The sequence below is a fragment of the Asterias rubens genome, chromosome 1 (genome assembly GCF_902459465.1).
Source record: "Asterias rubens chromosome 1, eAstRub1.3, whole genome shotgun sequence".
Taxonomy (NCBI): Eukaryota; Metazoa; Echinodermata; class Asteroidea; order Forcipulatida; family Asteriidae; genus Asterias; species Asterias rubens.
The window spans coordinates 13,110,052-13,120,799 of NC_047062.1; the positions used below are offsets into that span (position 1 = coordinate 13,110,052).

At 37.9% G+C, this 10,748-nt stretch overlaps 1 long non-coding RNA gene across 1 annotated transcript; it reads right to left on the reverse strand.

Moving 5' to 3' along the window:
• Positions 1-900: 900 nt before the first annotated feature.
• LOC117299907 lies at positions 901-4,880 on the reverse strand. Its single transcript, XR_004520126.1, has 3 exons — positions 4,751-4,880; positions 3,829-3,897; positions 901-1,913 (listed from the first exon to the last, which is right to left on the reverse strand). It is a non-coding gene; the product is annotated as an uncharacterized LOC117299907 (long non-coding RNA).
• Between the last annotated feature and the right edge of the window lie 5,868 nt (positions 4,881-10,748).

Sequence of the window (10,748 nt, forward strand, 5' to 3'; positions counted from 1 at the left end):
TTGTTTTCCTCAATGTTAAAAACACAACTAAAACAATGTTTAATTAGTTGGTTGTTGAGGCATAGAGAGGGGTTGGTATGCCTGACATTTGACACAAATACAAAGTTAAGTATAGGCCTACCATTTGTATTTTTTTTTTGCTGTGCCCGAATTTCGATCGAATTTTGGGGAGCTCGTATCCTTTAGCCTGAATCCGACAGCATCCTAATATATTCATCACCTTTCTTTATAAAGGTCCGCTTGGGTCCATCATAATATATCTCCCGAAAACCAACGGGTGCGTTCGTTTAGCTTCCCTGGGTCAACCCCGGTGTGTGACGTTTTTTATTTCCAGGACGAACGGGGGTAATTATCTGCACACGTTTGTCCTGGAAAAAAAACCACGCCACACACCGGGGTCGACCCAGGGGAGCTAAACGAACGCACCCATTGATGCGCCATTAGTTGTATAACATTTTTGAAGCGTGTAATAGATTGGTTGCGGGCAGAAGGACAATTTTATAGAACCATGTTCTAAAGTAGTATATTGTACATTCATTCGTGTATATTTTACGGTCAGGTTTCCAATTCAATAGAATTTACATTGAAATACAGTTAAAGGCAGTGGACAGTTATTATTGGTAATTACTCAAAATAATTATTAGAATAAAAACATTTTTGAATACGAGTAATGGGAAGAGGTTGATAGTATAAAAAAATTATGAGAAACAGCTCCCTCTGAAGTGTTGTAGTTTTCGAGAAAGCAGTAGTTTTCCCACGATTTTTATTTCGGACCGAAACCAAGCATCTGAAAGCACACAACTTCGTGTGACCATGGTGCAACAATGGTGTATTTTTCTTTCACTAATATCTCGCAACTTCGACGACCGATTGAGCGCAATTTTTCACAGCCTTGTTATTTTATGTTGAGATACACAAAATGTGAAAACTAGTCTTTCACAATTACCAATAGTGTCCAGTGTCTTTAAACCCATCAATGTTTCGCAAACTTTGCTAACAGTGAAAATATTGATTCATTTAGATACAGGGTAAGAATGCACTCTGTGCCCTTTCATCAAACAATCAATGAATTATCTTTAGAAGCATAAAGCAGTATCTAGGCCTAAGAATAGGATCTCTGAGCTGCACACTAATACACAAAAGGAATCGGAGGGTACTTCCGCAACATTTGTAACCGAGAACAGTTATTTTGCTTTGCATTCGATAAGGCTACTCGATGATAATTTACCGCACCCTCTTGCGTTTGAGAAGTGGCCCTTCCGAAAGCATGAACACTTTCCATTATGAAAACTATTTATTGCCTTCTAAACTTCTGGGCTTTCGGTTTACAGCGAGTTGTTCATATATTGAGAGAAAAACAAGTCACTAATTTCAAGGCGCCACCTACCGAGTAAAACAATTATGTGATTTAACCAAGAGAAATCGAAACTCGAAGAACAACAGAGGGCGTAATTTGTTGAAGCGGATCGATCACCAACCTCGTCGAGGTGTTTTTTTTTTTGCTTTTAACTTTTCGGCGGTTTTTGATATTTTGGTAGCAGTGGAAACTTATTTACTATAGCGTACATGATATGATAAGCAGTATAACAGCAATATCTTGTTCAATCTTTCATCTTAAAAAAATAAAAACCACGGTATACTATTAGTGTACGGTGAGGTTGAAATAAGTAAGCCATGCCACTACAATTCACATTGAGTTATTTGATACATAAAGCAAAATATTTTTCTCCTTACTTGGACTGGTTTACTATGAAGAAAACAGATACATACAAAAATCAAGACACACACAAACATTTTAGCTACAATGTTTTTTCTCTGTTTTCCCTAAAAAGTTGTTATCTTTTTGCGTTTTCCTTGAATGGTGGTTGTTCCTGTCAGGTTGTGCCTGTGCGAGTATACTACAGAGGAGGTTTCTGAATAATAAGAAGAATGTGATAATTAAGATCATTTCTGTGGATGTTTTTGCTGTGTATGTAAAACGTAACTCTATCTAGTCTAATCTGTAGGTTCTAAAGACACAATACAAGGCGCACACTGGACCGTGCCAGGGGTGCTTCTGGGGTACAACGTCCTCGTCAAATGACCTTTCAACAATTAAACTCATTAAGATTATTCTGAGTCATTTCTGGTGACCTGGTCCCAGACTTTTACCGATCTTTGCAAATGGGTGCTTGGTTTGACCACAAAAGTTATGATTGATTGATTGGCTGATTGATTTGGTTTATTGATACTTATAAATTGCTTTGGATCTCGTGTCAAAAAACATTAAAATACAGATTGTTTTTGTTTTAGTAAAGGAATACATTATATTATTGAAACATTGAAAAGATGATAGTTTATTCAATTCATCAAAATTACACCACATAGTAGAAGTAGTTCGTCACATTTGTAGATATAAATTGAGTTAGTAAAACCACACATAACACAACACTCCGAGGACAATAATCAGAGCACGAGAAACTATGTCTTTTTCTTTTGCATAAGTACGAATGTCTAGTTACGTTGAGTTCGCACGCGTAAAGAAATCATGCACAGAATTCCCTGCTTCCGTAAGCGCCTATTCTTTCTTTACAGCAAGCAGAGAGACATGAATTTGGGTCCATGTGTGGTTTCGACGTTTAGAGCAATAACTCTGCTGGTCTTCGCTTGTGTACAAACTTCTTATGGAGCGCCCTCTTTTGAATCCTCCTTTAGCCCATGCTAATTTCCCACATGAGGGACATAAATCTACGGTGACAAAGATGGGGGTCTTGCATGTTTGGTTCTTGGTTTGTTAATCCCATTTGGGCTAAACTGAGATGTTGTGGGAAAGTGACGTCAGGTGGATAAGGTGCCAAAAGAACAAGATTACAGGTGCACTTTTTACAGGTGCAGGAAAAAAAAAAAAAGAATTTAAAGGACAATATTGCCATGCAGAGGCTGCATTGCTCTGATGGCAGGGATGGCCGATGTTTGGAAAACCTGTGCGAAAACCTGAATTAATGATTGTGTAAATATAACCATATATCAGAATCTGGTGCTGCAACTCTTGAGGAAACCTTTCAAAATTAGGCATTTTACCACTTAAAAGTGGTCCTATTAAGCTTGGGAATGGGATAGTGCTTCACGAAAACAGACAGCAAATCGGTTTGGGAAAATTTACTTTTTCGGGGGTGTTTAATACGGCCAACATGCCAAAAATCAAAAAAGAAGTCTCAATGTTAGTTGTTCAAATTTGTTCGATTGGTTTACATTTGGCTGATAGACTTTTTAGATATTTTAAAAATTAGAATTTAGAATATATTAGTTTAATATTAGAATTTAGCGTTGGTTGCTCTTTGGGAGTGCGGTGTACCCATCGCTCAGGTTTGATCCTAAGCTAGACCATGCATGCTCCTCATTTAACAGTAAGCGCTTGGGCAATGTGTATTTGCGAAAAGGTCTATAAAATATCGATATAACGTCACAAAGAGTTACAAGGTGCAACGCACATTTGTTTTGCCCCCAAATGTATGATAAACATCACGAATGTCAGACAACGGTATTAAGCCATACGCTTACATTGTAGAGATTCGATTCACCATTTTGTGTTTTGGAGGGTGGTTGTGTTAATCAATTAAGAGCTTATATTTTGGTCTTCATTCTGCCTGAAATACCAATGGGAGACTTTGAGGCGCTAGGTGGCAGCAGACTTACCAGGTAAATTTCCATTGTTTACGCAGTTCTGAGCTTGCGCACATTACCGAAGATTTTACCTGGTAAGTCTGCTGCCACCAAGCGTCCTGAAAGTCTCCCATTAGGCCTATTCTGTTTTTGTTGTTCTTTCAAGTTCACATACGTGGTACTCACCAAGCCATGGAAGTCCCTGTAAATCATTGTTTCTATCCACTGTCGCACCGGCAGCTAAAATGTACAAGACTGAAAAATTGTTGCAGTTATTTGTTTCGAATTGTTATAAAATTGTACACGATAACCATGCCATCTGAGAAACACAACTAAATATTATTAGTGAGTGTATGAAACTTCATCAGAAATTGACTGACTCCAATGAATGATTGTTACACAAAATTCTACATTATACAAGCATTGGGTGCAATAACAAATAACACACACCAATAACGCATGAATATGACAATAAATAAGTATTAAGAAATCTACGGCAAAATATAAAACTTAAAGGACCAAGGCCAAAGAAACACCATTGGGGCTAGGCCCTCACTAATGAGAGGGGCGGAATAATATTAAGGGCGTTGGCTTGATGACGTTAAAGATTAAAGTAAGAAAAACATCGGCTGTCCTGTGAAATTACTCTCAATCTGTTCCAGGCAAGTTCGTTTACCCCAAATGGATTAAAGGCAGTGGACACTATTGGTCATTACTCAAAATAGTTATTAGCGTAAAACCTTTCTTGGTGACGAGTAATGGGGAGAGGTTGGTGGTATAAAACATTGTGGGAAATGGCTCCCTCTGAAGTGCCATAGTTTTCGAGAAAGAAGTAATTTTCCACGAATTTGAATTCGAGACCTCAAGTTTAGAACTCGAGGTCTTGAAATCAACCATCTAAACGCACACAACTTCGTGTGATAAGGATTAATCCTTTCATTATTATCTCGCAAGTTCGACGACCGATTGAGCTCAAATTTTCACAGGTTTGTTATTTTATGCATTTGTTGAGATACACCAACTGTGAAGGCTAGTCTTTAACAATTATCGATAGTGTCCACTGCCTTTAAAGATTAAACCACAGTTATAATTGCACACTATTACTTACAAGTTTGACTGCGTAAAAGAACAAACTGGACGCAACGGAAACATGTACAGATTTCCCGCAGGTCGGGCGGGCCCTGATGGAAGGACGTCGGGCACGAAGGCTAGCAAGCATGCAGACGTCACTGCCACTCGCACAAAACGTACAAGACGAACAGTATTGGTGATGGAGAGCCTATTTATAAACTCTTACCTTTTTTTTGAAAGGGTAAACCCATTGGAGTGAATACATTATCGATGGCATTCCTGTACTGTTATATCCCCTTTGTATAAAGAACCGTTTAAGATGCCTCTGTTATTGTTCCAAGACCTATCCGTTAAAATGGGGCTCCATAATGTGGCATGTTGTGCCCCCCTCTCAATACTGTGCTGCATTGTGTTCTGGAAATCCCAGGAATTCTTGAGAGGAATTTAGCCCCTCTTGATAACATCTGGCATGTATATTCCTGTAGTATTAAGCAATAATATTTGTAATAGATGTTAAATTTGCATCGGGGATAAAGAATATGAATTTTTGTTTTTTTACCCATACACCGATGTGTGTTAGCACTGTATACTCAGTACTAGATATACTGAGTATACAGTGCTAACACACATCGGTGTATGGGTAAAAAACCAATAATATTTGGTTATATCAATGAAAGCATTTGTAATTGTCTGCACTGATCGAGTGTTACTTAAAAGGGTTGCTTGCTGAATGGTGTCCGGGTTTTACATTTCAGCTAGAGTTCCACCACATTGCGCCTTCATATGTCTGAATATTTGATCATGAAAACGTCCAGGTCCTGATAATAAGCTGCCCATCCTAAATAGTGCATTCACTGTAAAACTCGGTCATCGCTCTTAGAAACTAATTGAAAGGAAAAGTAAAAGTTCATTTCACGAAACAACTTTATATTCATAGGATAGGGTTGATAGACTTTTACGAGACTATTAATAATACAATAAGAGTCTCAAATGATTGTTCATGAGATGATGATGATGCAAGGACTCGTGAAATTTAATGTAGGGCCTGAGTGAGTTTTTTGTTTATCTATCTCAAGATTTGTGCGGGTGAACGGATGAATAAATTATTGAACGCGCAATTTGTGATTTGTTGCCGAGGGACGGTAATTGAAACACGTATTTCTAACCACCCTCTTCGCCAATGCATGTTTTGTACACGTGCTTACCATCAGTGTATATATCGTTCAACTTCTTTGACCATTTGTTATTTACAACGAGTTCAAGTTTTAAACAGTTTGTGAAACGAAAATTGCAGTAAAACAAGTTTAGGGTAGACCTATCACTATCAGTGGTTTCACCATGAGTTTCGTCTACCATCGCCGAGTACAGTCGTTCTATTGGTTTTTTTCTCTTTAAAGGCACTTGACACTAATGGTAATTATTCAAAATAGTTGTCAGCATAAAAACGCAATTGGTATTGACCGAATGGAGAGCTGTTGATAATAAAACATTGTGGTAAAACAAAATTAAAGAGGTAATTTCTTACTAAAAAATGTTCAAATCTTAAACAAAACAAAAAACTTCAGACCTGAAAGGCATCTGAAAGCACACAAGAATGTGTGCATCAATGGTGCTTTTCTTTCATTATTCTTTTGCGATTTTGATGACCAATATTGAGTCCAAATTTTCACAGTTGTTATTTTTTGCATATATTGGGATATACCAAAAGAGAATACTTTATTTATTTGAAATCTTTAGACATTAATTACAATCATTATAAGTTGGACAGGGCTGTTAAGGTTATACAAAAGTGGTTAAACTGTCACGAGATGTGTAAAACCAGACCCCTGCCAACGATAAAAATATAATTATATCATTAAAACTTGCATTCAAGCGCTTTTCAAAATCACACATTATTGCAAATCCAGGTTATTGTAAAAACAACACACACAAACACCATAAAACCGGAGTAAATGACAACAATGTTGAAATAAAAAAACTGCCAAACACGAATGGATATAAAACCCTCTTTGGGGGATTTCTTCGCTCTTCGTTCACTTGCAAGGAGTAACACCATTATTCATTCTTGCAGGTTTGGTATAAAACTCGACACTGATCGACGTATGCCAAAACCAGAAAAACTAACGACGAGTTCAGCTACAGCTATCGATCATGCCGTGTCCGAATTAGCGGCTACAGGTACGGCTACGACTAGATTTCCGCGTCACCATGCGTTGAGGTATAGGACGTCCTTAGCAACACCCTTAGCAACAGTCGTAGACATAGCCGTAGCCGCCAATTCGGATTCGGCCTTTAGTACGCCCTATACTTTACCTCATGAACACGCGGAAAATCTAGCCGTAGCCCGTATAGCTAAAACCGCCAATTTGAACCTTGCATTAGCGCGCTGACCATCAACAAACTTCAACAGCGCCCTCTATGGTGAGTACGGATCGGACAATGTAGAACAGCGTAATAACTTTGTGTTTCATAATCCCCCGACTGTTGAACACGACATAAAGTCTAGACAGTGCTCTACGAACGCCTAATTTTCATAATGAACTATGGACTGATTACGTCATTTGTTTTTGTTTCTAAACCAATGTCTTTTTATCCAGAGATTAAAGCCATTATACACTTTCGGTAAAACAGTATTGTCCAAGTCCCACACTTCGTGTATCACAACTTATACATAAAATAACAATCCTGTGGAAATTTAGGCTCAGTCGGACATCGGAGTCGGGAGAAAATAACGGGAAAACCCACTCCTGTTTTCGTGCGTTTCGCCGTGTCATGACATGTGTTTATAAAACAAATCCGTAATTCTCGCTAACGAGAATTTATATTGTTTTACCGTTTTCTCAAAAAGTAAAGCATTTCATGGACTAATATTTCAAGAGAAGTCTTTCACTATTACCTTCTGTAAACCCTGTAAATAATTTGTAAATCTGTGATTTTTTGATTTGTTTTCTGTACCGAAAGGGTCCAATGGCTTTAACAGAGATCACGGAGTGAATTAATCCTGACGAGCAGAGTTTAAGATGCCCTATGCATAAATTGCTTATGGATTCAGAGTTATCATCTCTCACTAAGTAAAGCTAATGAATACAGTTAGTTTACACTGATCGGTGTAAATAGGTAAAATCAAAATTAATATTCTAATGAATACACAATATATTCATTGGTAATTATTTTCATGTCAACGGCTCAAGGTTCAAACGCCATAGTCCTCCTCACTAACAAGCTTTGTAATTGCATCAATTTTAGTGACTCCTTGTGAGTTCAAGTGATCACACATGACCTACCCCCCCCCCACACCCACCAACCAGGAGCAAGCATAATGAACTAATCGTCTATATTTGTTTATTTACTTAGTTCTGATTCCAAGATGAAACCGGGCAACATTAAGATGCTTTTCTGCTTGGGCACGGTGGTAAGACATTATCAGAACCAAATGATACACATTTATAACATAATGATCAACTATAATGTTGGTTACCATTTGCTATCAGATTGAGATACCAGACGCATCCACAGACCCCTACAATTACTCCCTCTACCCTCGATCCATCCGACTATGGAACAAGCTCCCATCAGCAGCCGCCGTGATGTCTTCTTCAATAGCAACATTCAAGGGAACAACCCGACCAGCTATTAGAGAGATGAGGCTACCTGTGGGTTCACATCTCCTCTAATTCATCCCACAGTTTTTACGCAGCCCAAGTTTATGTTCCATTTATTTTTGTCCTGTGGCCATCTCATCTTCCACTGGATATTTATGAGAATCATTTATATTGCAAAGTTCATTTCACAACAACATTTTGATAGCCCCGAGCGCCAAATACGAAGGCAATGTGCTCGAAATACTGAATTATTAAACCCAGGAGGGAAAGAAAGACAATGCCAGACTCGAAAAATGACATTAAAAAGACTAAAGTCAATTATATTGGACTTCTGAATTAATTTTGGCTGATATATCATATTTCAGATATTTGTCTCTATGAACTGAAAAGAACATCATTCATGAGGAATCTTATAGCTTTAGCAATAACGAGGTGCCTTACTAGAGACTCAATTTTCAGGGTCTGCAAACTTTTCCTATAACAATAATTTAAAATAAAGATACTTCACAACCATAACGATTGCAAATTTCATCAAATTGTGTGATCAAATTACTGAGAATACTGCAATAATGTAGAGTTGATCAATTTTATTTGAATGTTATAGAGTTTTGAATTGCAGATCTGTTTTTTTTTATAATTTTTATAGGGGACACGTTGCCTTCGATCGGGTGAGTTGGTCTTTAAAAAGCGTTTGAAAACGTTTGTCATGAAATCCATACGTTAGATAGTAATTTTAAATTAGAATAAAATGATCCACACAAACATGAAATTGCATTGTGTGTTTTTTACGTCGCGAACTAACACGGTCGGCCATTTTAAAGAGACAAACTTTTGACTCTACAAAATGGCCAACCGTGTTCGTTAATTGCTTTGGTTTTGTTGTTGTTATTTTCTAATACATTTTAATTGATTTTATGTAAATTTAGACGCAATTAAATCTTCTGATGGTCTTTTTGTGTTTTAAAATAAACTAATTGTATCTCACTACGATTCCCTTACGCATCCGAACTTCCACTGCGGGTAGGGGTCAGAGGGTAGAGTTAACTTTGGCATCAGCATTGGTTCCATTCAAAATATAAAAGCTCCATTGTAATTATGCAGGGACGCTTTCCGAACATTTTATGACGAGAAATGACGTGCTCGTGATTCAATTTACAAAATATAATTGACTTGCCAGTTTTAATATCTTCGTGTTCTCAAAGCAGCTCGATAAATCATGTCAAGAACTTAGAAAGAAGTGGGCCTAACTCTCTCCCAGAAGTCAATTTCGTGTTCAGGAACTCCCTGTCTGAAAGTTCACGAGATCTTTATATCCATTACCTGATAAAACTAACTAGATTGAATACAATCTATATGGATGAATGTTTTAAAGCCCATTACCGGAATACATTAGAAACCTAACGCCCAATGACCAGTTCTGATCCAAAGTAGGATACCCTAAAACGTCCTTTAATGCCGTCATTGTGGACTCGGCTTATTGATTGGGAAACTAAAGAGAATAACTTCTAGATTTAATTATTTTTAAAGTTGGATTTTGTTTCACCTATGTCCTACACTTTGTTTCAATTGATGCAAGGCGTAGACACGACCTGCCATTTTACTCCATTAGGTAACAAACGTGTTCTCAGAGCAGCTCGATATAAATCATCGGTCTGGACCCTAGCGAGAAGTTATAGCTATCAGAAGTCAATTTCGTTTACAGAATTTCCTGTCTGAATGTTAATGACGTTTGCAGTATCTTCGTTACCAGTAAAGTTAACTAGATTGAAAACAATCTTTATGTATGAATGTTTTAAAGCCCACAAACCGGAATACATTAGAAACCTAACGCTCAATGACCAGTTCTGATCCATATAGTAGGATACCTTAGATATACGAACGTCATTAAATGCCGTCATTGTGGACTCGCATTATTGATTGGGAATAGTTTCTAGATTTGATATCATTTTTAAAGTTGGATTTTGCTCCACATAGTCCTATATCCTTTGTGTACAAAGGATGAAGGGCGTTGACACGAGTGTACTTTGGCAAGTATGAGCTGAAAGATTTTACAATTCGTCCGGGGATTGGTCGAGAACATAGTTTTGGATATAGTGACACTGTTCATGTTGTTGCTGACGGCCTTTTGTAACTGGGGAAACGGGTAATTTGTTTGCTCGGCAAGAAGGGCGTAGAACCTTTCACCCTCATTCCGGGAACACAACGCCCTGCCTCATAATCCGATAAACTAACATCATAACCCATGGACAGATCCTCGCATTGAATGAGGTGGGCGGGGTAAGATACGAGGGGGGGGGGTGTTATGATATATCTTCCCGTTGTTTTCCAGTCTTCCACGTCAATCACAAAAGTCCGTGCCCCCCCCCCCCCCGGTGACATCTTGAAGTTGGTTCTAGAGAAATGAGCAATTTGAGCACACAAGCATTGATTCGT